The sequence below is a fragment of the Chionomys nivalis genome, chromosome 10 (assembly GCF_950005125.1).
Source record: "Chionomys nivalis chromosome 10, mChiNiv1.1, whole genome shotgun sequence".
Lineage (NCBI taxonomy): Eukaryota > Metazoa > Chordata > Mammalia > Rodentia > Cricetidae > Chionomys > Chionomys nivalis.
This window is the reverse complement of record NC_080095.1, coordinates 26,896,847-26,923,651: the sequence shown is the minus strand read 5'-3', so window position 1 is coordinate 26,923,651 and position 26,805 is coordinate 26,896,847. Positions and strand designations below refer to the sequence as shown.

The 26,805-nt window shown below is 45.8% G+C and overlaps 1 protein-coding gene and 1 pseudogene across 1 annotated transcript in view; both read left to right on the top strand.

The window, feature by feature from the left end:
* Kcnk13 (potassium two pore domain channel subfamily K member 13) overlaps positions 1 to 26,805 on the top strand; it is a 91,164-nt gene that overhangs the window by 52,752 nt on the left and 11,607 nt on the right. The gene's annotated exons all lie outside the window — the stretch shown is intronic.
* On the top strand, positions 18,168 to 19,152 carry LOC130882444 (PRELI domain-containing protein 1, mitochondrial-like; annotated as a pseudogene).

Here is a 26,805-nt window from a genome sequence, read left to right as displayed (position 1 = left end):
GTTCAGAACCCAATGTTATCCTAAATGTCAGGCGTGGTGGCACATATCTGTAATCCCAGCACTGGGGACGGACAGACAGGCAGGTCCCTGAAGCTCAGTAGTCAGAAAGCCTATCACATCACATCATAAACTCCAGGTTCAGGGAGGGGCTCTGCCCCCAAAATTAAGGTGGAGACCTAGGAAGACAGGAAGACATGAGATACTGGCCTCTGGCTTAAACACACACACACACACACACACAGAGAGAGAGAGAGAGAGAGAGAGAGAGAGAGAGAGAGAGAGAGAGAGAGAGAGAGAGAGAGAGAGAGATAATAATGATAACACCCAGCTGTCTCCTACGTAGCTGTAACATTTTATTTTCTCATGTCAGAACCACACACATTGACCAGGCCCTGGTGTTGCTCATCTGCCTGTTCCAGACTCACTGTGACTAAGACAGAAGGGAAACAGGTTCCTACACAGACACGGGGTGGTCTTGTACTTTACTTAATGGATGTGAGTGTGTTACACATTTTAGGCATGTTTTCTTAACACACGAAAGACTTGGATCTGACAGGTTTCCCAGGGAAAATAAACAGAGCAAGTCATAGAACTTCTGCGGAATGTCCCTTGCCAGCATCAGGGAAAGCAGATGGCTTCATCGTGAGGCTCATTCCGAGCAGTCATAGAATGAAATAGATCCTGACAGCCGAAGCCACCCACAGCCATTTTTGTCAATTCGTATCTGGCACCTATCACATGCCCAGTCTTGATGCCATGGTTCTGTAGCGTGCGATACCGCTGTTCACTTGAAAAACCCCTCATTTTGAAATGACAAAGACTTGGGGAAGGTGCGATTGACATTTGGTCTGTGGTGACAGGTAGGAGGCGCGTGGCATGATTTGTCTCCTGCCAGAATGACGTGAGGACTTTCCAACAGGAGACAGATTTCTGTGCAGGTGACAGCACAGTTGCTCCACACTTGAAGGGGTGAAGTGGGGCGCTCAGAAAGGATCTCGGGTGGACTTGAGTCTGAATCCCGATACCAGTAGCAAAACCCCAGGATAAGAACCGCTACAAATGGCTTGGTCTTTCCTTGGCCTCAGTTTCTTCTTCTGTCATTTTGCATGACTCTGGCTTACCCCTGAGGTCATTCATTGAGGTTTACATAGTATGTTAAGTGCTGGACACATGCTCAGGCCCTCAGTGGGTGACTCCTCAGGGGATGAAGTGTCTTTATGTTTGAGCATATATAAATTGTATTAAGTAGGGGGTTTGTTATATGACTTTTCATACAGCATAGGAGGAACTTTGTTTACATTCATCTCATCGTTGCTGCCTTTGTGTGTGTGTGTGTTATGTTTTTTGTGGATTATCTTTTTTTATTAATTTTATTGAGCTATACCTTTTTCTCTGCTCCCCTTCCTGTTCTCCCCTCCTCTTTTACCCTCTCCCATGCTCTGCCAAACGTTGCTTCTCCAGCCAAGACTGCGCTAACCCATAGGCACAAACATAAAGATCTAGAAGGAAGTTTGACAAGTGCGACATGTCCACTTAGCAAACCAGCAGGTTTAGGTTACCCTCTAGGGCCGATTACCTTCCCAGCTAAGGGTTTGACCAGGTTTATAGTAGCAGGCAGGAGTCCTTTCCCGTGGAAGGGGCCTCAAATCCTATCAGAAAGTCTTGTTCTCGCCTGGCAGCTCAGTCGTGCGGCACACTGGTTCCACAGCTGGATAAGACTGCCGAGGTCGTTTTTTTTCTCCCATCAGCCTGCATAGCAGCTGAGGGCACCATGGAAGTTAGCCAGCAGCAGGCTGCGGGCACCGTGGAAGCTAGCCAGCAGGGAGGAAACTCTCAGCCCAGCTCTAGCTCAGTTTCTCTGTGTCCAGCAACCAACACACAAGGTATGTCTTCAGCAGCGGGGGCTTAATACATAGTTCTACTGGGCAGCTAGGAGTGGGCTGTGTTGGTTAAAGGACCTAAGACACCTCCTTGGCAAACAGTTCCTAGGGAGATAGACAATTCTTGATATTGGGATTTTTGTTAAATAATTCATGACTTCTGGAATCAGCGTCAGTCACTCGCTCAATCAACATGCTACATCTATCAAACTCCTGTCAAATCAGCTTACAACACGGTAGGTTTCCACATCACTTCTCCTGTATCCTAGTCCTGGTTCAACCGCCCCATCGACTTCTTCCCAATCTCTACTCTCATCACCACCATTTACTTTGATCATATTTATCTTCCCATTGCCCCGCCCTCTTCCTGTCTGTTTTCTGTTTTAAGTACATAGCCCAGAGCAGCCTTGAACTCGCAGCTCTCCTCCACAAACAAGTGTGTGCCACTCTGCCTGACTTTCCCACTTCTCTTTCTTGGGATGAGCTTACTTTGAGGGGTGACAAAAGTGTCCTCCAGTGGAGCTTATGGCAATGGCTTGCACAACCCTAAAAACCCGGAGGCCACCAATTTGTGTACTCCAAATGTGACTACTAATGAATTAAACCCCACTAAAAAATTTTTTCAAAAATAAAATTTCTCAAAAGCAAAATAGCATAGATCTGTCAAGGAACTTGCCGCAAATTAAAGAACTAGCAAGCAATTGAGGTGGGATATGAACTAGGTACATTGAGGTTGGACTCCACACTACTGGGTAACCGTTTCCCTTTTCCCTGAGATAAACTTAGCTCTTTCTGAGAATCAGCTCAAAGCCGCCTCCTCTGCAGGTTTCCCTGATTTTCTCGCAACCTTCATATTCCCCGTTCTGGGCTTCGCTGGGCTTAGAAGGCCCACTGTCATGCTTTCTTCAGTGTGCAGTGCCGCTCAGTGTAACCCTGTGTGTTGCTGAACCCCAGAGACGGGTGCCTTCCATCACATATTCCCAGAGCCTCCTGTCTGCTGTGGGTCCCAGGAGGTTAGACCTGACACTGTGGCTGAAATGGCACGTGCCTCCCAGCGTCTTCCCGTCTTTTGACCTGGTTATTGAAGAAGACGCCTGAGAGGCCAAGGAGAAAAGCTCCGTCCGTAAAGTGTTTGTCAGGAAGCATGGGGACCTAAGTTCAGTTCTCAGAATCCACATTTCGAAAATTGGGCATGGTTGTGTGAGCTTTTAGTTCCAGTTCTGAAGAGGTGGAGAGAGATAGGTAGATAGATAGATAGATAGATAGATAGATAGATAGATAGATAGATAGATAATAGATAGATAGATAGATAATAGATAGAGATAGATAGATAGATAATAGATAGAGATAGATAGATGATAGGTAGATAGATAGATAGATAGATAGATAGATAGATAGATAGATAGATAGATAGATAGATAGATAGATACCTAGAGCTCGTTGGCCATCCAGTCTAGCCTAATTGGTCAGCTGCGAGACCCTGTCTTAAAAAACAAGACTGGTGGCATCTGAAGAATGACATCTCAGGTCAACCTCTGGCCTCTACATGCACATGCACACACGTGCCCATGCAACTATGAGAAATCTTTCCTTAGGGACACACAACAAGCCTCTACCCTCTCTTCCTGGGGCCCCAGTGACAAACCCAAATGCTGTCCAACAAAATCAAGCTTGTGAAACCAGTAAGATTTTGGGGCTCACTTACATGGGTAAGGGGTTACCTACAGTAGCCTGGGTGGCCCCAAAACATCCACACCACCAGATAGTCTCACCCCGGTGATGACTGTGTTTCCTCAGAGCTGCAAAGACTGAACGCCTCTCCACTCCACCTCCCACGGTCTGTGTACGCTGTCATTTTCTTCCAGCAAGGACACATGCCATTAGCGGAAACATAGATGCCTGGGAGGTGTGGGAGGGAGAGGTCAGAATCTCAGGTGAGGGTTCGGTGGCCTTCCCCACCTCCTCTTTCTATAAAGAAATGTCTTCAGGCAATAAGCCTGATCTTGGGGGCTCTTGCAAGTGGCCACAACTGCTCCAGCAACGAAGATAGCTGTTATGCTTGGAGGAGGGCAGATCTATACTTGCAAGAGTGAGCGCGCATGTGAGCATGCATGCACAGGCACACAGCTTCCAAGGGAACTGACCCACGTGGGATAGTGGTGTGCAGAGCTGGGTTGATGGAGTTGGCTGACGAGCAGTGCCCACTAATGAAGCCAAGGTGCCAGTCTAATCTCTATAAGGTCACAGCTCCGTGCTCTCTTTCCTGTGGTTGCAGACTGCCCTCCTCACCTCCTCTCACTGTCTGGTAAAGCTTCTGCCTTTGATAAAATGGGAGACTGGGGAAGAATGGGTGTGTTTCGAGAGAGCTCATTATTGCCTGTGGGAAAACACCTGCAATTTCCTGTCCAGGCGGTAGACACAAACATCATTCTCTTATCGTAGAGATAATGATTTTTAACTCTCCCTAAGCTTCAGTCAGCCCAGTTTTTTTTTCAATCCCACAATGGGACATAACCTGGGAAGATTTGTCAGAACCCAGCTGAAATTGGACATCAACAGGAATTTTAAGAAAGATTAAACATCTCCTTAAGAAAGAGCCAAAGCAGATGACATGATGTTTGGGACACTTGTACAGCCTGAAAGGAAATATGCTAAAGTAGGAAAAATGAGAGCAGCTGGCCCTAGTTTTACCCCCAAGCTGAGGGCTTTTCTCACACTCTCAGCTAACACCCATGCTCTCCTGTTGTCCTCTGTCTCCCACCTAACAAATGGGGAGAGCGAACCAGGGAGATGCGTTGGGTCTGTCGGCAGACCCAATTGGCATCACTTGGGCTGCTCATGCCTCTTCGTTCTGCATTTTCTACAACAAGCATGCTAATGTGAACGATGCGTATTAAATGTTGTAAATAAGTGCTACTAAAAACAAAGGAGAAGTTATAGATGTCTGTCATGCCAGTACTCTAGAGATGGAAGCAGGGGGTTGTGAGTTCAAAGCCAGCCCAAACTGCGTGGCCAAATCACGTCTCAAAAACAAACAAAAAACAAATCAAGGGACAAAGAATGTGTATAATGCTAGAGCACTCACCTAGCACATGTAAAGGCCTGAGTTCAATCCATAGCTCTATAGAAGACCAAATTAAAACCAAACAGAAAGGGCTGAGGGGTGGCTCACCATTAGAGCTCTTGCCAGTCATGCACAAAGCCGCAGTTCCATCCCCGCCTGCTGCAGAAAGAACCATAAAAGCAGAAACTTCTAGGAAGAACACAAGATAGAGCTACCCTCCTGAACTGGGGCAGGGGAGCAGAAGATGAGCTGTGAACATGGCTATAATGCCATGGGGGCCTTTACCACTTTGAGTCTTGCTGAAGCGCCTCAACTTGCATTTATTTTTGTTTCATGGTTTGGGGATCAAATCCAAGACTTTATGCTTACCAGGCAAGTATTCTACAGCCAAGATACACCCTTGACCCCAAACTTCCTCATGAAGTCATCTGTAGAAACCTGATGTGGCGTGTGGTTAAATGGCAGAGGGATCGATACAGTGACTCGTTTGGGGGGCACCTCCACGCTGCTGACTGCGGTCTTCTCTGAAAAACATGCAGCTCTGTGCTAAATCCTACAACTGGGACTCATTCAAAAATGAAACAAAGATAAGGATAAAGTGGGTTTTATGAATAAAAAATAAACCTCCCTGCACTGATAACCCCTTGGCAAAGAAAAAGGGGAAGTGAGCCGCCCACCGGCATCTCCTTGGACAATGGCAGACTCCCATAGCTGAGGTCAGCATTCTTCTCCCTGGGAGTCAAAGGGAAGACGTTGCTGAGGCTCACCACTGCCTCCCCAGTCCCAGAGCTGAGGAAAGGGGTTCCATAAAGGACTTTTCAGATTTTTCCAACACAAAGACTTGGGTCACCCACTGTTCTCTGCTTGTCTCTGATGGCTGTGTCCCCATGTCAGAACTTGAGAACACTCTACCTCCCTCCCATATGACCGATATGGTCCCTCCACAGACCCATAGATGTGTGGCCTGGTGTCACTATGGAGGGAAGTGCTTCTGTGTGGAGAAAGTGGGAGCAGACCATTCAACACTGTTTAATACTGGGTCATGCTGACCGGCTTCCCTAAGCCGAGGAAGATTTTGACTCTGTGTGTAACTTCAGATGCCTGAAGAAGGGCTTTGCCTTCTTCACACAGCATTAAAGGAATCTTCACAGGGACTGTCAAGATGAGATGGCTCAGTCAATAAAGCACTTGCTGCAAAGGCCTAACTCTGGGTCCCCAATATTTTTATAAAAAGCCAGGTGTGGCAGGCAGTACCTGTAACCCCAAGTGACAGGGAGACAAAGACAGGCAGCTCGCTGGCCAGCCAATCTGACAAGAGTCTATGCGTTCCAGGTTCAATGAGAGAACCTAGCTCAAAAATAAAGTGAAGAGTGATTGAGGAAGACACCAAATGTGAATCTCTGCACATGTGCATGTGTGTGTGTGTGTATGTGTGTACACACGAGGGGGGGGGAGCTAAAACAATTCATCAGGAGCGTTCATTCACCCACCACCTCCCTGCCTTCACGATAACTGTAATACTAACAAAACGTCCAAGAATGTACACCAGTTTTCACCACTCCATGAAGGAGTCCATCCACAGGTGCTAAGAGTCCCCAGAGCATGTCCCAGGCCAGCTTTATCCCCATTATGCCATGACCAAGGCACACATTCCTAGCATAAAATATCAACACCAGGCAATTGTTCAGTGACTAGATCTTCAGACAGTACCCACAAATGGATATCTGTCATCCAAGGGTGAGGTTAGCCTAAGGGCCACACAAAGTGACCAGGATGTGGATGGGCAGCTGAGGACAGGGGAGGGAGGAGCCTTGCATGTGTGCTCCATGCCTCTGGTCTGCTTCAGCCTCCTTTGCTGCAGAAGGAAGTCGACTGGCAGGTTATCCCTGGTGTATTTCACAGACCCACTGCCCTGTCGGTCACTTTGCACGGGGAATGGGCCACTGAGCAAAGGTGGCTACTGGGAGGAGGGTGTCTGGGGACAGGCAGCCTGGAGGGTCTCTCCAGATAGACCCTGAGGACAGGTAAGGAGGGAGCTCTCAGGATGGGAACCTCTGAGAAGGCAGAACAAAAGCCCACATAAAGGGAGATACAGGTGACTTGTTACATCTCTGTCCATATTCTCCCTACATTCTTCTTGTTGGCTCATTAACTATAAATATCACGGGCTTTTTGTGATGCTCTCCCACAGGCACAGAATGCACTGTGGCATATCTGCCCCTCTCATTACCTGGTCTCGCTGCCTTCCTCTCCTCCACGCTAGTCCTCCTCCTCTTCCTCAATACTTCCCCTCCTGCTTTCGTGGCTTTTTAATACTCTGGGTCCTGCAGATGAAAGAAGAAATATGATGTTGTTTTTCTGAGTCTGTCTTAGTTCCCATGACGATCTCCGGTTCTAGCCAGTTCTCTACAGATAAAAAACATTTTGCTTTTCACTGAATGAAACTCGGCTGAACCTACGTACCATATTTTCTTTGTCCACGCCCCTGGGGGTGTATCAACAGGGATAGGCGGGTGTGTCTGCTGCGATTTAAGTTTAGCAGGAGATTGGATTGTGTCAAAGCCTGAACTGTCTGAGGTCTTACTGAAAATAAAATAATCGGAAAAAAATAATAATAATAATCGGTGCTGGGGGTGACTGTTCCAATAAACCCCGCCCATGTGATTAACAGCTCCTCCTTCGGAGGGCTCTCCAGCTCTGATTCAAGCCTTGCCCAGCAGATTACCGCTGGCTCTGTGTCCCTAAGTACTCTAAGATGGCAGAAGGTGAGGCGGGGAAGGGATTCCCTTTCGCTGCCCCCACTCTCAGTCCCACTGAGCCTTGTGTGTATGTGTGCATGCATGTGTGGAGGCCACAGGACAACCTTAGATGTCAGTCCTCGGGCAGTTAACAAGTAGGTCTGGCTGACTGGTCAGTGAGACCCAGGGATCCACAGTCTGGGGCTGCCTCGGAGCTGAGGTTGCAAGTAAATGATACCATGTGTTCTGGAGACCGAGCTCTGGCCCTCGTGATGCCACAGTGAGCAGCTGACTGACTGTGGCTCAAGCCCTCCACTGGTACAGACCATCACTAATTCATTCTCAATAAGTGACTTCTGCCAGCACCTTTGTTTTGTTTCCCTCTCCCCTTCCTCCCACCCCACCCCACCCCCATGCTCCCCACTTTTGCCTGGCGATCTTCTCTGCTTCCAATTTTCGGGAGGATCTATATTTTTTTTCTTTGGGTTCACCTTATTATTTAGCTTCTCAAAATAATTGTGAGCTATAGGCTCAATGTCCTTTGTTTATGGCTAGAATCCACTAATGAGTGAGTACATACCATATTCATATTTTGGGGTCTGGGTTACCTCACTCAGGATAGTGTTTTCTATTTCCATCCTTTTGCATGCAAAGTTCAAGATATCATTGCTTTTTACCGCTGAGTAGAACTCTAAAGTGTATATGTACCACACCTACTGTATACATTCTTCTATTGAGGGGTACCTAGGTAGTTTCCAGGTTCTGGCTATTACAAATAATGCTACTATGAACAAAGTTGAACAAATGCCTTTGTAGTATGATTGGACATCTCTTGGGTATATTCCCAAGAGTGGTATTGCTGGATCCTGAGGTAGGTTGACTCCCAATTTTCTGAGAAACCGCCACACTGATTTCCAAAATGGTTGCACAAGTTTGCAGTCCCACCAGCAACGGATGAGTTTTCCACTTACTCCACAACCTCTCCAGCAAAGGCTATCATTTGATTTTAGCCATACTGACAGGGGTAAGATGGTATCTCAGAGTTGTTTTCCCTGATCGCTAAAGAAGTTGAACATGTCCTTAAGTATCTTTTGGCCATTTGAAATTCTTCTGTTGAGAATTCTCTGTTTAGTTCAGTACACCATTTTTTAAATTAGGTTATTTAGGATCTTAATGTCTAGTTTCTTGAGTTCTTTATATATTTTGGAGATCAGACCTTTGTCTGATGTGGGGTTGGCGAAGATCTTCTCCCATTCAGTAGGCTGCCGTTTTGTCTTAATGACAGTGTCCTTTGCTTTACAGAAGCTTCTCAGTCTCAGGAGGTCCCATTCTACTAGCTCCTTTGTGTGTAGTCTCTGGCAAAGTTGAACAATGAAAGAGGAAAGAGAGGGTCACCTACCATACCACAGGCAGTGGAGACTGTTTAGGGAGAGTGCCGCATAGATCCCAAGTGGCTTGGGGGTCTTCTGATTCAGATTTCTCCTTGGTGTATTTGGGCTCAGATGGAGAGAGCTGGGCCAAACACCCCCTGCCGCATGCACTCCTTTCCTGCCTGGGAGGCCCCTGATTCTCTTCCTTCTACTGTTGGGGCCCTTACTCCTTAACCATCTGATAACAAGGTCCGCTCTGAGCATTGCAGCTTTCCTTTCTTTCCTTTAACAGCCTTCTGTCTCGTGGCCCGTATTCCTGTTCTTGTTTTTAATTGACACACTGGGAACCGATGAACAAAACCCACTAGTTTTGAAGTTGTTCCGAAAGATGGAGGAAATAAATGAGTTGTAAAAATGTGAACAGTATAATTGACTCCCAGCCGTGTGTTTATCACAATCGCAAGCGTCAGGATTCATTTTCCTGCTCTGTGGTTTGGCGCAGTGGTAATGAGCCGCTTACACACACGGCTGTGCATTTCAAAAGCCTGTGGCTTAGAATAATTAGAGGTAGATTTCACCGTTAGCCTGGCAAGCGGCTCAGCTCCCAGGGCAAACAGTCGGTTGGTTCTGCCTCTGAGCAGCGGCGGTGACAGAGTGGGCGACATTCAGTGCTGATTATTAGTAGTTGACAGACAGCATCTCTTCCTGAACTGCTGGGGGTGACTTCCCTGCACCGCAGCAGGGCATCAACGGCAGAGTTGAGAACTTGCCATTTGGAACAATTGATTTGATCTTTTATGCAGTTTTTTATTCCATGATGCCTTTTCCAGGATGGAGATAGCGTATTATTACTATTATTACTATTATTATTATTACTATTATTATGTGTTTACAAAAGTGACAGGAGGTACTCACTGTAAAAGTAACTAAACAGGACCAGTGAGATGGCTCAGGGAGTAAAATCACTTGCTGCCAAGCCTGATGACTTGGGTTCTTGAGTTCTATATCGCTCCCCTGGTGAAAGGAGAAAACCAGCTCCTGTAAGTTGTCTTCTAAAGTCCACACAGTCCTCAGTGGAATGCTCCTTACACACTCCTTACACACACACACACACACACCAGATAAGTAAATAAGTAAAGTCCACACAGTCCTCAGTGGAATGCTCCTTACACACACACACACACACACACACACACACACCAGATAAGTAAATAAGTGTAATTTTTAAATCTTCTTTTAAGTAGCTAAACAATTTAGGCACATATCAAGGGTCAGGCCCTGATGTAAATCCTACTTCCTATGAGCAACTGCTGTTAAGAAATTCTGTCCATTCCCCCAGGCTTCCTTTGCATATATAAGCCCATGTGACAATTTCGTATTTCCAGTGGGATTGATTGTAACCTTTTGTATTCTGTGGGATATTTTTATTTCATTTTTGCCCACTTATGCTGCCTAGTGATGTGTCAGCAAAATGTGTTTGACTTTCAAATCCCCCTTCCTTATTTACCGCGGGTGACCAGAGTGCACGTGAAAATGTCATAGCACAGATGTTCATGGGAAGGAAGCTGAAAATCCGTCCTCTGAGGCTAATGTGGGAAACTCAGAAATGACGACGCAGAGACGCCACAGACAGTTGTATATAGTGTGTGGGTCGTGCAAAGGTCCCAGACTGACAGGTAAGAGCTGAAACCCAGTCTGCATTGCTCCACACCCTACGTTCTGGGACCGTTTCCTGCTGAGGACTGAAGACGGCCTGGAAGACGTGATAAGGGGCTGGAGCTGCCTGTTTTACGTAGTAGAGTGGTGCCATTAGAAGACTTTATGCGGTATCAGCACAAGTTCTGATTCCTATTCTGTGATGATCATTTTCATAGTATGAAAGTAGTTTCCTGTGGGCCCTGGGAGGAAGCAGCCTGCAAGGGCCAAAGGGAAAAGCAGAAGATTTCTTGGGCTCTGCCATAGTCCAACCTTTGTCTGTGGGTGGCCATGCAGGTGGGAGCGCTTTAAGATTTGAGATTTCAAGGACACAGAAAGTGCTCTTGGGGTGACCAGTGATGTTACCCCGTAAGATAGGAGGGTGGGCTCAAGCCCTTGCTTTGGGGCATTTATGAAGATAAGCAGGCAACTATAGCACATGGCACTAGGGTCCAGGAAGGCCCGGTAAGGAACCATGAGCTTGAACACATTCACACACACCGCAAAGTAGTTCCTCGGGTCCTTTAACACAGCTGTGAGTCGTTACCTCTTCCCTCTGTGGCAGACCCCTCGCTGTAGAGGGTCACACCTGCACCTGGTGAGAACAAGCTGAAACCCACTTTACTTTAAAGTCACCCCCTTGGAAAGGCCCCAGGGCTCCCCAGGAGAGCCTGGTGCACCCCTGGACGGCCTGAGGCTAATGAATCCCATGCAGTGTGTCTGGAAGCAGGAAGTTTGGAGGAGAGCTGAGGAGAGTACGCCAGTGGCTTCTCTGGGGTTTAGGTTTCCAGATGAGGAATGAATACCTCAATTCCCTCTCCAAAATTCTAGAACATGGAAAGTTACGGAAATAATCCATAGGTTTTAACTGCATGACATTTTGAGTAGCATAAGAAAATCTCACACCATTCACACCAACCCCTGGGGAACATGAATGCTGTGTTCTAGTATATGGTGGGGGGAGAGGAGAGAGAGACAGAGAGATAGAGAAGAGAGAGAGAGAGAGAGAGAGAGAGAGAGAGAGAGAGAGAGAGAGGGAGAGGGAGAGGGAGAGGGAGAGGGAGAGGGAGGGAGAGGGAGAGAGAGAGAGAGAGAGCCTGCCCGCCCACTGGAAACATGAATGCTGTGTTCTAGTGTGTGTGCAGAGAGAGAGAGCTCATGAATGCATGCACATGTAGAAGCCAGAGGCAAATCTCTTCGCTATTCTTTCTCAGAAGTCACCCACCTCATTTTCTGAGAAATAGCCCCTCTCTTGTTGATCTAGATGACCAATGAGGCTGGGCTACTTGGCCAGCCACCTAGTCTCAGGCATCCTCCTGTCTCCTTGTCCCCACACTGAGATACAAGTGTGCACATTGGACCCAGCTTCTGTGTGGGTCCTGGGGACCAAACTCGGGTCACCACATTTATGCAGCCCCAGCCATCACAACAGCTGTCTCATCGCCCTGAAGTTATCCCTTGGGACCCCATAGGGTTCCCGCTCGGTCCTCTTGTACCTCCGAGGGGTCTTTGGCTAATGAATCATATCGCCTTGGGGTGGGATCAAGGACAGTGTACCAGTGACTTCTGAGGGTTTTAGGTTTCAATCCAAGAAATAAATCAAAGCCCCCCTTCCCCCAGGGGTGGGGGATTTCTTTATGATCCTCTGGCCACTTTGGGCCAAGCTCTGGTATTCTTCAGCTAAGTGAAACATAGCAATTTAAAAATAGCATTGTGATGGCATTCTTGTGTGTCACCTTGACAACATATGGAATTAACTAAAACCCAAAGGGCTGGGCATACCTGTGAGGTTTATTATTATTATCATCATCATCATCATTATTATTATTATATCATTTGAAGTGGGAAGACCCACTTCTAATCCAGATTTTGAGGTAGGACAGTCCACCTGTGCCTAGGACCACACCTTCTGCTGACAGCCTATATAAAGGAACTGGGAGACGGACACATCTCTCTCTCTCTCTCTCTCTCTTTGCCCTCATTCTCACTAGCAAGTCCACTCTTTCACCAGCATTAGAGCCAACGTCTTCAGGATTCTGACGTATACTGAAGACCAGCTGAAGCATTCACCCTTGTGGACTGAACAATTACTGGATTCTTGGGCCTTCTGTTGGCAGACAGTCATTGCTGGTCTAGCTGGAACACAGTCTGTAAGCCATTCTAGTAAATCCCCTTGTGTGTGTGTGTGTGTGTGTGTGTGCAGATATACATACACATTCATCTGTAAGTTCTGTTCCCCTAGAGAACCCTGACTACTACAATCGTGTACTGGTGGAACTTGAACCTGCTTCGGCACATGACCACCAGCCCTCATACTGGGGAAAGAATAGGTCAGGTCATTTCTAATGAACAAAGGACATCGCTTTACTACTCTTTACCCTGTCCCCCAGAGACAGGAGGCCTCTGGACATCAAGGTTTCCCCTGTGCAAAGTCATGAGAGCCAGGTTCTGCTAACAGCCCACCCAACCCTTTCCTACCGGTCCCTGCCTCTTCTACAGGAAGTGTCTCAAAATTGACCACAGTCCCAGAAGCCCTTTTGCTGCCATCAACACGTATAAGGAAGTGGCATTGTTCATGGCTCAGCGGTGTGACCAGAGGGTGGTAAGCCCCCCCACCCCCGCGACGCCCTGCAGCTTTACACTTAACACACAACGAGCCACACATATGGAAGATGGATAGCCATGGAACCTATGAATCCATGCACCTGTGTATGTCTGTGAACTCATTCCCCAAGCAATTTAACTAGTGGGCGTCACCATCCTCCCCCAGCTGTCCTTAAGAGCTGGGCAACTCACCATCACAGTCACTGCCCACCTGCTCTGCATCACTGTGAATCATTTGCACTTTCTAGAATTATGTGTGGTTAGACCGCACATCTGTGCTTTACGGACTGGCTCCATTCACCCGGCTGAGTCATCTTCAGGTTCATTTATGTCATTGCAAGCATAATGTGTTTGTACTGGCTGCCCAGTTTTTTGTTCCTTTTGGTTTTTGAGATGGGGTTTCTCTGTGTAGCCCTGGCTGTCCTGGAACTCACCTGTAGACCAGGCTGGCCTTGAATTCAGAGATCCACCTGCCTCTGCCTCTAGAGTGTTGGGATTAAAGGTGTGTGCTACCGCTGCCCAGTTGGCTATCCGATTTTTTAAATGTCATACAATTAAAAATTGAAGAATTATTTCTAGAACTTTCCATGCAGTATTTTTGGATTTAATTAGCTGTTGGAAACTGAAATTCTAGGAAGCCATGAATAAGGAGAGAGTACTGTATGTTTGTAGAAATGTGTAAGTGTTCCCTTTCCTCTCTCTGCTAGAAAGGGCAGAAGTTATTCAAGGGAGAGACAACATTAACGTCATATTAAACCAAAGACAGCACCACAGGGATCCGAAGAATAAACCTTACTAACACCTTTCACCCTTTCTCGCGTCTCCCAAGTATTTTTCTGTTCCATAATTTGGCACCCTGGAAACTTAAACTCCTTTCCCTTTGTTCTTTCTCCCCTGCTCCCAGGTTCTGACCACCCCTCAGTGCTTCCGCACATAAGTGTGATGCTCATATTAGTTTGTCCTCCCCCACCCGTGGATTTTCCTCTTGTCAGGATAATTTATCGGGCCAGCTGGAGGGCTGACTCCTCTTTGGAGTCAAGGTAATTTAATTGGGAATGGAAAATGTTTTTAATAAATCATGTGGCATGCTGAAATCGCACACCATCCACCCCATCCCCGTGGGAACATGAATGTTGGGTTGTAGTCTATCTGCTCTATATATGTCACCTACATATGCACTTAGTGTCTCTCCATCTTGGTTATCAGAGGGACTCTGTTGTTGCCATGTATGTTCAAATAACCGTTATATTATTTAGTAGTCCCAGAGTGCAAGCATGGTGATACAGAAGAGGCAATAGAGCCCAAAATACTTTGATACTAGGCAGAGTCTGCACATCCACTGTGAATCTTGAGGTACATCCCCAGTGGACATCTGTGTATCCCCTTGAGTCAGTCAAGGGAAGAGGAGACAGCTTTTCTCATATCTTCTCTTCAGGGACCTTCAGTTCAAAATAAGCCTTCACCAAAACACCATGTTTGAGTGTGATGTGTTCTGCATCTATTCTAGATATTGGATGTTTCCAAAGGCTCATGCTTGCTTCCCAGGGTGGTGCTGTGGAGAGGGACATAGGTCTGGAGGTCTATGAAGGGCACTTTCCCCAGAAGATATTTCCTCATGAAAACCCATAAAACAACCCGGTGTGTGAAAATGCTTGCTATAGAAGCTTGCAACCTGAACTTGATTCCCAGAATCCATGGTGGAAGGAGACACTGACTTCCACTAACACACACACACACACACACAGAGAGAGAGAGAGAGAGAGAGAGAGAGAGAGAGAGAGAGAGAGAGAGAGAGAGAGGATAATAATATCTTTTTTGAATAAGAGATTATCTATTGAGTACCAGTTGGTTACTCAGAGATGACTGTTATAGAAGCAAGAGCCTGGTGCCGGTGGTCTCTCTCTCTCTTTGACTTCTGGTTCTGAAATATATGTTCTTCTTTCACATGTGGTCCTTTCATTGAGAGTCACCATGATGTGGCATGGCCAAATGTCCTCACTGGAGATGAGCCAGTGCAAGTGCCATGTACTTGGAAGTCCAAAACGAGGAACAAAATAAAACTTTTCTTGACAGAGTTCTGTTGTCTTGGGTATTATGTTATAGAGGTGAGAAGCTGACTGGGATCGCCACCCTTTGACACCTTTCTGACAAACAAAAAACTTCCCTGACCATGTATGTCTGTGAAGGTTTGCTTCTAGACTCTTCTGAGTGCTGCAGATCCGTCTTAATTAGGGTTTCTATTGCCTCAATGAACACCATGACCAAAGAGTAAGTTGGGGAGTATGGTGGTTGGAACAAAAATGGTCCCCATAGGGAGTGGCACCTTTAGGAGGTGTGGTCTTGTTAGAGTGGGTGTGGTCTTGTTAGAGTAGGTGTGGCCTTGTTGGAGGGACTGTGTCACTGGGGGCAGGCTTTGAAGTCTCAGATGCTCAAGCCATGCCCAGTATTATAGTCACTTCTTGCTGCCTGCAGATCCAGATGTAGAACTCTCAGCTCTTTCTCCAGCACTATGTGCTGCCATGTTTTTTTTTAATATTTATTTATTTATAAGTATACAGTATTCTGTCTGCATGTATGCCTGCAGGCCAGAAGAGGGCACCAGATCTCATTACAGATGGTTGTGAGCCACCATGTGGTTGCTGGGAATTGAACTCAGGACCTTTGGAAGAGCAGGCAGTGCTCTTAACCTCTGAGCCATCTCTCAGCCCCGTGCTGCCATGTTTATGCCATGCTTCCCACTATAATGATAATGGACTAAACCTCTGAAACTGAAAGTCAGCGCCAATTAAATATTTTCCTTTAGGCCGGGCGGTGGTGGCACACGCCTTTAATCCCAGCACTTGGGAGGCAGAGGCAGGCGGATCTCTGTGAGTTCGAGACCAGCCTGGTCTACAAGAGCTAGTTCCAGGACAGGCTCCAAAACCACAGAGAAACCCTGTCTCGAAAAACCAAAAAAAAAATAAATAAATAAAATAAATAAATAAATATTTTCCTTTAAAATGGTTTATCTTCACAACAATAGAAACCCTAACTAAGACAAGGAAGAAATGGTTTATTTTGTGTATACTTCCCAAGTCACTGTTTATCATCAAAGGAAGTCAGGACACAAACCCAAACAGGGCAGAAACCAAGAAGTAGGAACTGATGCAGAGGTTATGGGGGGGGGGGGGCTGCTTACTGGTTTGCTCTGTCCACAAGGCTGGATGTCTCAGCTGGTCTTCAGTAGATACTAGATCCCAAAGAAGTTAGCTCTAATGCTAGTGAAGAAATGGACTTGTTATTAAGGCAAAAGCAAGCAGACAAAGAGCAAAAGCTTGCTTCTTCCATGTCCTTATATAGGCTTCCAGCAGAAAGTGTAACTCATATGAAAGGTGAGTCTTCCCACCACAAGGTTTGAAATAAAGACCTGTGTTTTCCTACCTCAAGATCTGGATCAAAATTTGCGTCTTCCTATCTCAAAGATCCAGACTAGAAAAGGATTCACCCACTTCAAACCAAGCAAAAATATCTCTCACAGGTGTGCCCTTCGTTTCTTTTCCTGGAGTAGTGACCCATACATTCATTCCTTATGGGTCTATGCCCTTTGTCATCTTGTCTGGATTAGGCTGTTGTAGCTTCTCACTGACTTTAATCACAGAACACAGTACCACCAAGAGACACCCTAACAGTTCTCCTGTGCTCCAGACATAATCTTTCTTACCTACATTATGAAGAAGCAATCCAATTTCCCCATGGTAATTTTGATAATCACCCCTTCAATCCTGGGTCTTCGACCGCTACTGAGGCTGCATCTTAACCAACAGCCTCACAGTGTCAAGCTCTCAGCTGCTCTCCATGACCTCTTCATGTCTTCAAAACCAGTACCATCTGGGTGACTCTTACATTACCAAGTTCAGCTGCCAGCAGGAGGTACAACCTTGGCCACCTCTGGAACACAACTTCTATGTCCTGACTCTCAGGAAACTCTTTCCAGAAGATTTAGCCTCAGTGATGCTGGTCTTTTCTTAATCACCACTAATTTCCCAACTCCAGCCAACCAGCATCGAGCATCCCAGCAAAGCAAAGACTTCACTTCAATAGTTTTGTTTTCATGTTAATCACAGCAGATTCTTCACCCCAGCTAACCAGACCCACAGATTCTTCACAAAAAAAAAAAAGGCTGGCAGAATCTTTGAAACTTCACAAGCCCGACCACCATCATCTGCACTCAATGTTCTTATCTTCGAAGCTCCCACAGAAGAGTTCAAGGAGCTCTCAATACTCAATGGCTTTTCTAGCCCAAAGTTCCAAGTCCTTCCACAGTTCTACTCAGAACAACATAGTCAGGTCTGTCACAGAAATACCCCACTCCTGGTACCAATTTGTCTTAGTTAGGGTTTCTATTGCCATGATGAAACACCATGACCAAAAAACAAATTGGGGAGGAAAGAGTTTATTTGGCTTACACTTCATCATCAAAGGAAGTTTAAATGTTTTTACACAAAGTGCAAACGTGTTTTTTGCCGCTCGTTGTAAGTCTTGAAATCAGGCATAGCAAGACTCTAGAATTGGCTTGTCAATTGCTACCCAAAAAAAAAAAAAAATGCAACTGAAATTTTAATTAGGATTTCATTAAACCAGCAGATTAATCTCAAAAGGATAAAAGTCATAACAAAAATAGCAAATCTGGAGTCTTATAGTCCCTCATGGCGGCTGTAGGAACTTGGGCGGTGACTGAGCTGTGAGCCTGGCAGGCGTGCGCCGAGCCACGTGCCTCCCACCCCCGGGTTCTTCACCCTGATGCTGCACGGGTGCTGAGCCCGTCCAGGTCGGGACGATGGTGAAGTATTTCCTGGGTCAGAGCGTGCTCCAAAGTTCCTGGGACCAAGTGTTTGCTGCCTTCTGGCAACAGTACCCGAATCCCTATAGCAAACATGTCTTAACGGAAGACATAGTCAGGAGGTGACCCCTGGCCAGAAGCTTCTGTCTCGGAGATTCCTGACCAAGACCAACAGGATGCCACGTTGGGCCGAGCGACTTTTTCCTGCCAACGTTGCTCACTCAGTGTACATCCTGGAGGACTCTATTGTGGACCCACAGAACCAGACCATGATCACCTTCACCTGGAACATCAACCACGCCCGGCTGATGGTGCTGGAGGAACGATGTGTTTACTGTGTGAACTCTGACAACAGCGGCTGGACCGAAATCCGTCGGGAAGCCTGGGTCTCCTCCGGCTTATTTGGTGTCTCTCGAGCTGTCCAGGAATTTGGCCTTGCCCGGTTCAAAAGCAATGTGACCAAGACAATGAAGGGCTTTGAGTACATCTTGGCCAAGCTACAAGGGGAGGCTCCTTCCAGAACACTCATTGAGACAGCCAAAGAGGCCAAAGAAAAAGCAAAGGAGACGGCACTGGCAGCTACAGAGAAGGCCAAGGACCTGGCCAACAAGGCCGCCACCAAGCAGCAGCAGCAGTTGGTGTAGCTGCTCCCGTCCTCTCCCTTCTCCTCACTGTACTTGATTATTAAAGATGCGCCTCCAGCCCTCTCTGCTGTCTGGGTGGTGGGTTCGGGTGGTGTCCTGGTCCGCATCTGCAGTACACCCGGCTCAGCGTCTACTGAGCCCAGCCACCTTTTACCCCATTGGGCAGAAAGGTGCAGGGACTTGCCCAGGGTCAGAAGCAGTACACAGGTGAAGCGGCGACACACGATAGACTGTGCGCTCCACGAGGGCAGGGCTCCTTGTTTTATTCTCTGATGTGTCCCAAGTACCCCGAACAATATTTAGCACATAACAGGCACTCGATAAACACGTGAATTGATTGCCCCCCCTCCAAAAAAATAGCAAATCTGATCCAGGAACGTGGTTCTTCCCTCCACACATTCAGATCATCTTTAATTTCTCCTCGTTTGGTCGTGATATGTGATTTTTCAATGTGTAGGTCTTGCATGCCTTTGGGGAATTTATCCCAGGTATTTTATATCTTTTACAGCACTGCAAATGATCTTAGTTTATCTTTATTTTCACAGTGCTGGGGACGGAACCCAGGGTCTTGGGCATATGAGGCAAATCCTTGACCATCAATCTGTACATCCAGTCCCTTAGTCTACTTTCTCGTTGTCCACAGCCTGTTTGCTGGGTTTATCTACTAGCTCGTCATCGTTTTCCAGATGCTGCTGGATGTGTTTTCATTGACGACTGTGTCTCTTGGTGAATAAAAACATCCCTGTCCTTTCAGAGCTGTCTGTGTCTTTGACATGTCTGTCAGTCCTAGGACCGTTAGAACAACGCTGTACAGAGAAGAGAAAGTTTATCGTCATTCATAATCATGGGGAAGCTTCAGTTGCTGTAGCTCTCATATTTACTTTCCAGGGATGAGCCTTTATAGTCCTAGTTTTCTGGCCGTTGTCACCATGAAGCAGATGCCACATCTTCTCCAATAATTTATGGCACCTAGAGAATGATCTTGTAGTTTTGTTTTCCAGTCTGTTGATCTAGTAAATTAAGCCCATTTTTCAAATATTAAATCAACTGAGTAGTTCAGGGATAAACCCTACTCCATAATGATGTATTATCCTTTCTACATGCTGTGGGATTTGATTTGCTAAAAAACCATGCTGTCGGGAGCTGGAGAGATGGTGTGGTTGTTAATGGCACTTTCTTACAAAGTACAAGGGACCTGGGTTTGGTTCATGACCCACATGTTGGTTCACAACTGCCTGTAACTCCAGTTTCAGGGAATCAAGCGTATACTCTGGTTTCTGCAGACACCTGCACACACGCAGCACCTGTGTGCATGGGCTGAGAAATAGGTATACAGTTTTCTTATTATGGCAGAGAAAGGCGGACATCATAGAATGAACTGAAAAGTATTCCTTCTTCTTCAGTGTTCTGCAAGTTTGTGTGAATTTGTATTGCCAGGCCCTAAACTATTCAGTAATATTCATAAATAAAGCCATTTGGCTTTGGAATTTCTGATAATTTTTTGGTAGCCCTGGCTAACCTGGAACTCACTGTGTAGATGAGGCAGGACTCTACCAAACAGAAATCCTTTTGCCTCTTCCTCCTGAGTGCTATTATTAAAGGGGTGTGCTACCATGACTGACTTGTAAGATTTTTAATAACAAATCCAGTTTCCTTACAATGAGGACACTTTATGGTATCAGTTTCCTTGGTGAAGTTTGTTAGTTTGCTTCTTTTAAAGAAACTTTATACAACTTGTTGAATTTGTTGCTCATAAGTTGTTTATAATGTTCTTGAGTATTTAGGCACCTTGTATATGAGTCAGTGTGTGTGTATGTGTTGCGTGTTGGTGCTGGGCACATATGTATTGTACACAAAAGTATGCAGAGGCTAGAGATTGACATTGAACGTCTTCCTCAGTTGCTGTCAGTCTTGTTTTCAGAGACAGGTTCTCTCATTGAACCCAGAATTCACCAATTTGGCTAGACTAGCTGGCCAGAAAGCCCCAGGGATCCTCCCGTCTCTGCCTCCCGATTTATACGCATGTCCCACCACACCCGGACTTTTCCTTAAATTTTTCAAATCATTATCTGGCTTTCTCATTTTTCTAGAACAAACGCCAAGTGATCAAGGGAATGACTGTGTTTAAGATGCTTGATCAATGTGTAAACACATTGCCTAATTGTTTTCTAGAAATATATTATTTGTCAATACACATTGCTAATTTGGCAACGGAAACAATCCTCATATAATTTGACAGATAGAAATGCTTTCATTTCCACATCTTTGATGACCAAGTGAAAATGAAACCTGTGAGTGAGCAGTCTCAGGTCTGAACATCTGGGAGGAGGAAGCTGCACTTGCTACTCTTTGTACACACTGTCTAATCCTCTGGACACTTACACTTGGACCAGAAGGCGAAGGCTTTGGCCAGTTTCCCGTGGGTCCAAGGCCTTGGTCTCTGTCATGGCTGTATCCATGTCAACAATACACATTCACTCAGCACCTCACCTACTCGGGGTGTCCTCTACTTCTTCCACCCAAGCATTTACAGATGAAGAGGTGAAGGCACAGGGAGGTTCAAGTCCGTGTCCAAGGCCAGTCTCTACATGGTAGCAGAGGCAAGATGTGGGTCCATGCTTTTCACCCTGTCAGTCTCCTGCCTCACTTATCAGACACTCCCTTTTCTTTTCCCTTTCCCCAGCTGGATCCTCCAAACTCTGGCTATCATTGCATCTCAAGGGCATCTTTGCAATGGGATGCTTGGTCTCCAAACCATTGCTATACTTACTCCCACTCCATCCCACGTGTATGTTTTGATTCTGGGTGTGATGGCTAAACCAGAGTCTATTCTATGTATAAATAGATGTACCAAATACACTCACTGGGATTCAGGCAGGGAGAAACTTCATGCAATCAGACACTCCCATCAGTGCTATTGCAAAATAATGTGTGCTCATTTTGATGATTTTTGATGTGTTGCAAGAATCTGAACCGCCATCTGGATCATCAAGAATATTTAAAATATGATCTGGAAGAATGTGTGTGATGAGCACATTTTGGTTTACTCTGACAATCGCCTGTTAGTGTCTGTTGTGATAACCCATTTAGCCAAAATATTAAGTGAATCTGACCTTATCCTGCCATACATATGCTGGTTCTATTTGCTTATCTACTGTCTGTCTGTCTGTCTGCATGTGTTCATGAGTATGCATGAACGTGGAAGCCAGAGGTTGTTGTTATGTATCTTCCTCTATTGCTCTCAAACTATTTTTTTGAGACAGAGTCTCTCACTGAACCTGGATCTCACTGACGGCAAGAGTAGCTAGTTAGCAAGATCCAGAGACCCACTTATCCCGCCTGCCCAGTGCTCGAATTACAGATGCATGCCACTGCATCTGTTAGGTCCTAGGGAGCAAAGTCAGGCTCTCATGCTTGAGCAGCAAAAACTTTACCAACCAAACGCTCTCCCCAGCCCCATGTTCTGGTCTTTTCTAGAACATTACAAGTATCTCTTCTTTGGAGTCAAGCTCACTATAACGAAGGGGAATCTGTTGGTGTTCATTTCTATGAAGGTCCAAATGTGAATGGTCATGGGTGGCCTATCCCAGCAAAACTTGCTCCTGAGGTTTGGTTCCATGCCCAGGCCTGAGATGGACTGGACCAGAAGAGAAGTGATCACAGCCAGAGCAGATGTGACCATGGCTCAGGGTGACAGTGGCTGGACTGGGGGGTTTCCATCACCCTAACATGGTATGGCCCTGGAGGCTGGCACACCCTCCAGGCTGATACCTTATAAGAAAGAGGTGGAAGAGCAGGGATTATTTGTTTTATTATCTGTCCTTGATGGAGAAGAAAGTGTGAGTGAATCTTTCCAAAAGGAAGCATGTGCAATCTGAGTTAAGTCTTGACCTGGAAACTGTGGCCAGCAGCAGGCCAGGCGCTGGGCCAGAGAGTCGGGGACATCAAAGAATGATGGGTCCAGTCCCGCTTTTGAGTAGTTGCCAAACATTTTTAATGTTTGTTGTTCTTGGCTCCCAGCAACTAGAAAAGCATGCCTCCCACACTGGGTAGGAAAATGCAATACTCAATGACTTCAGGCTTTTGCCCTCTAGGGATTTGGTACCAGCTAGGGACACTGTGGGGGATTAAAGGGCTTGCTTCTCTGGAGGGGCTGGAGAGTCAGCAAGTGAGACAAGAGTGGGTGGGTAGCAGGTTGCAGGAAGGAGAAGATAATTTCCTTCTACGCCTGTCTCCTTCCTTTCCATGTGGGCCTTTTGCTTGCTGTGGGCTGGAAGATGAGGACGGAGCAAGGTCTTGGTCAGGGGCTCTCCGTATCTGAAATGCTATCACATCATGCATGGGAGACAAACACACTGTTCAGATCTCACAAGGAAGGCCTTGGGATACAGAGCAGGAGAGCTGTTCGTATTGGACGGTGGGGGTCACTGGTCCCACGCTCAGTAAGAGTCGTGTTCTCTAGGGCCCCCATGCAGCAGAGCCATGGTCTTCCTACCGAATGGGCACAATTCTCCTCTCTTCCCCGGAGGCTGCTGCTATCAGGACTGTGAACACAGCCAGTTCGGTCCAACATTCATTCACTTTCATGCCGTCTGTTATTGCTAACTGGCACCCACTTTTCTAGACGTGGCACAGCATGGGTGTGATTACATATGAAATGTTTCCAAGGTCACCATGGTTCCAGAGTGAGGACTGTGTGACATCTCAGGCAGTTGTCCAGGGCACCTACCCTCAGCAGAGCTGACTCAGGCTGGGGCATAGCTCAGTGATGAGCTCCTGTCTGGCGTGTGTGTGTAAAAGGCCCTGGGTCCCATCCCCAAGACCACAGAAACAAACAAAGAAACACAACATGCATACACACATACATGCAAAACCTGGCTCTTAGAACTCATCCCCTCCTAGAATTTCACTTACACTGGATTATTAAACCTTTACAAATGTCCTGTGAAGATGCTAATGTCATCCTGGTTTATAGATGGCAAAACTAAGATGTGCGAAGGTAAATTTTTTAAGGTTAAAATTATGTTCCGAACTGCCCAGGTTGAAATTATCCATCCTCCTGATGATGTCTGGGTGTCCTTGGGGGTAAGGAACAGGACTGAGAAATGAATCCAGACAGCCACCCAGACTCCAGGGAATTTGCAGGGGTGGGGGTTGATGGTGAGGGACATGCCCTGCTTTTAAGGAGGTAACAAAGAATGCACCGATATATTGTCCAGGAAGCATACTCCAGGCTCCAGTCCAGCGCGACATAAGAATACCCAATTTAGAAAGAGAAATGGCCTTTCTTGGGGGAAAAGCAGAAGGGAAACATATTCTAAGTTCATTACCCGGCACTTAAATACCTAGACATTGGCATAAAAAGGCAGCGCTTCAGATAAACCCACCTGCTTCAGGTGGCCTCAAGCTGAGCCCGCTTCTGCAAGGTTGAATGTGGTTTTCCGCTGCACCCCTTCCAAACCTTTCCTGTTGCCGTTCTTTGAAAAGAGAAAAGAAAAGAAAACCAAAACCTCATCTGGAAGACTCAAAAGCACAAAGAGAAAAGTGATTTCTCATGAGCAGTGGAACCTAGGTAGTCCCAGCATCTAGAATGTGTTATTCTCGAGGGCTAGGAACTGACAATAGTTTGTGAATAACTGGCATGGGCAATCAAAGCCAAAGGGAAACAGAAAAGACTTTACTAAGGAGCCTTGAGTGGCTGGGAATGTGGTTCAGTGGGTAGAGCTCCGTAGAGCTCCCCAGAGCTGTATAAAAACTGGGTGCAGTGAGGCGAGCCTGTAATCCCAGCATTCGGTGTACGGAGGCAGGAGGATTAGAAATTCAAGGTCATTCCATCCTTAGCTACAAGCCAAAGGACAGTTTATACTACAGGAGACCCTATCTCAAAAAGAAAAACTCCTTTCTTTTGTTTAATTGGGAACAGATATTAAAATTCTTGTAATTAGAAATTTAAGACCATCTTTCAGCTATGTGCTACCAACAGTTGGTTATAAAACGAACGAAATATTCCTTTGCTATCATATTCCCAAAACAGTGAGAAGCAAAAACTCAAGGAGATATTTGCATGCCCACATCCACAGAAGTAAGCTCTCCAAAAAGCCAGAAGGAGCATAGAGCCCATGATGGAGCAGGGAACCCGAGTGTCCATTGGTGAATGAGTGGAGAAGCAGAGGGCCAAACACACACAGGGCAGACTCTCACTCAGCCAGAACGCGGAGTGGGCTTCTGAGACTTCCTACAACAGGCTGAACCATGGAAGCAGAGTGCTGGGGAGAGCAGCTGGACACAAAGGATGGAAGTTGCGTAACTCCACTTAGGCGGGTTCTTAGAGCGGGCAGAGTCATGAGGACAGAATCAAGGCTACTAGACAAGCGATTCATGGGTACAAGGTTGTGTTTGGGTCGATGGACAGGTTCCAAAGACACATAGTGGCTACAGTTCATAGCACTGTGAACTGTTAAAACTTAATACAGTAAATTTCCTGGTATGTATGTTTTACCATGATGAGAAAAAAAAACAATAATAAAATAGTCAAGCAAAAGACCTATGTATAGGTAGAGAAGAACACTCCCACCATCCACAGCATCTTCAGAAGGAATCAGTGTGACAAGATCTGGAAAGAACTCCTTGGAAGAAATTACAAAATTCCACTAAGACTCCAAAAGAGTTCTATAAATGGAGGGGGTGGGGGAGAGACATTATGTTCCTGGTGGAAAAACTCAAATTTGGTAAGGATGTCATTTCCCCACAAATGCATCTCTAAATATAAGGCAACCCCAGTCAAAACCCAGATATTGTTTTGGCACTAAACCAAATGACTCTACAGCCTAGCATAAATACTAAGCATGGAATAAGAAAGAGCAGCTCTGTAAAGAAAATGGGCAAAGGAAAGGGAAGAAGGGAGAAGGAGAAGCAGGGAAGGAGGTAGAGGAGAGGGTCTCACTGGCATTAAAAAAAAATAACTGTTCATTCTTGGGGTACCAACCCCAGACTAAAGAGTAAAAACAAAATATAGAATCCAGAAACAAATTTTTAAAAACTGCTTTTAATAAAAAGCTACATCTCAAGAGATTAGTCAAAGAATGGAATTAATTTTTCAAAAAAAAATGGTGCTGAGGAACCTACATTTGTGTCAAAATTATGCAGAACAAAGTCCTACTAAAGAGCATATGAGTGACACCGAGGGCAGGATAATGCCAGTGTCCCAGTGGTGTGATTACACTATCATTTTACAGAAAAAAAAAATTATCATTGGAGGAAACCGGGTAAAAGGGAAATAATGCCTCCCATGTTACTTCATACAGATATGGAAACTGGGTAAAAGGGAAATAATGCCTCCCATGTTACTTCATACAGATATGGAAACCGGGTAAAAGGGAAATAATGCCTTCCCATGTTACTTCATACAGATACGTGTCCACCTGCAATTATCTCAAATAAAAGCTTTAATTAAAATGATACAAACTATTTTAAAACATTAGACTGCTGAAATTTTAAATTAACATCTTTATTATTTTTTAAAATTTTTTAAATTTTATTTTCTGTAAATGAATGTCTTGCCTGTATATGTGTATACCACATGAGAACTGTGTCTACAGAGGCCAAAAGAGAGCATCAGATCCCCTGGAACTGGAGTTTCAGGTTGCTGTGAGCAGACATGGGGTTCTGGAACTTGAACCTGGGTCCTCTACAAGAGCATCCAGTGCTCTTAACCACTGAGCCATCTCTTCAGTCCAATATTATATTTTTAAAATACCAGAACCCTAAGTATATTCCCAGGGCAAGGAAGGATTTTTCATGACCTCCAAGTCAAAAACTCAAATTGATTCTTTTGTGTGGAAATCAAACTTCTAACTACAAAAACATTTATGTGAGAATAAAAGGCAAAAACACATAGGAAAAATTATTTGCAATACATATAAAAGCCAGAATTTAAGTTGAAAGGGGTGGGAAGGCAGGGTAGACCTGGGAAGAGTGGGGGTGGATATGAT